Genomic DNA, 1,014 nt, shown 5'->3' on the forward strand with positions numbered 1-1,014 from the left:
GGCTGGGCGCGGGAGCTGGGGGCGCCGGCAGCGGGGCGTCACCCATGGTGGCTGTGCAGTGGTGGATGGGCTCTTCCTGGAGCAGGGAGGAAAGAAGAGAGCGGGTGCGGGGGTCGCACACCAGTGTCTGTCCCCGAGACCCTCCACTCTTGCTGCGGAGCCACGCCCACGGCGCTTTAAACTCTCCCTGTGTATTGCAGATCAACTCGGGGGTGCTTTACCAGAGGTACTTCTCCACTTTTTTATTTTATCTTGAGACCTGGTCTTATTACGTTGCCCAGTCTGGCCTTGAATTTGCGATCTTCCTGCTTCAGCCTCCTGGGCAGCTGGGAGTGCAGGCGTGATTTTAGACGCCCAGCGACACTTCTCCCTCTAACTCACGCGCCAGGCCAGGCTTCCACCACCTTTCCCATCCTAGTCCGCCTCACCCGCCTCCCAGGTGCCTCCTACTGTTCCCGGACGCTGACCGCTTAGGGAAGGGAGGACAGGATCTGGGGTCGGAAGAGACCCCTGCAGCTCTGCATCACTCCCGGCCTTAACGTTCCTCCTGGCCACCTCCTCCACGCATGTGCTTCCCAAGCTGTCCATTCTGGGTTCCTCAGGCCACTGAGCTCTGCCTCCACCTCCCACCCCATCTTGCCTTCCAATAAGCCCCGTCTTAGCAGGAGCCCCTGCACTCCACTCCAGTCGCTTTCTGGGCTCCCTTCTGGCCAGGCCTTTTCATACGACGGTTTCACCAGAACTCTCCATTACCCCATAGCCGCCTCCCGTAAGGCCCCCACACCTTTAGCTCACACTCCAAACTTCACTGCTCCGGCTCCAATCTCCCCTTAGCCTCAAGGCAGCTCCCTCCACTTTGCAGCTCAGGCCACACCCAGTACACTCTTAGTCACGCCCCACCCGCAAAGCTCCACCCCTCACAAAACTCCTCCCGCTTTCCACACAGCCCACTCCGCCCATTAAACCCAGCCCCCAGCCCAGGCCCCGCCCCTCCTGCGCCTCGCCGCCCGTGGA

The sequence above is a fragment of the Fukomys damarensis genome, unplaced genomic scaffold (assembly GCF_012274545.1).
Source record: "Fukomys damarensis isolate Sample0158 unplaced genomic scaffold, DMR_v1.0_HiC HiC_scaffold_19, whole genome shotgun sequence".
In the NCBI taxonomy this organism is placed as follows: domain Eukaryota; kingdom Metazoa; phylum Chordata; class Mammalia; order Rodentia; family Bathyergidae; genus Fukomys; species Fukomys damarensis.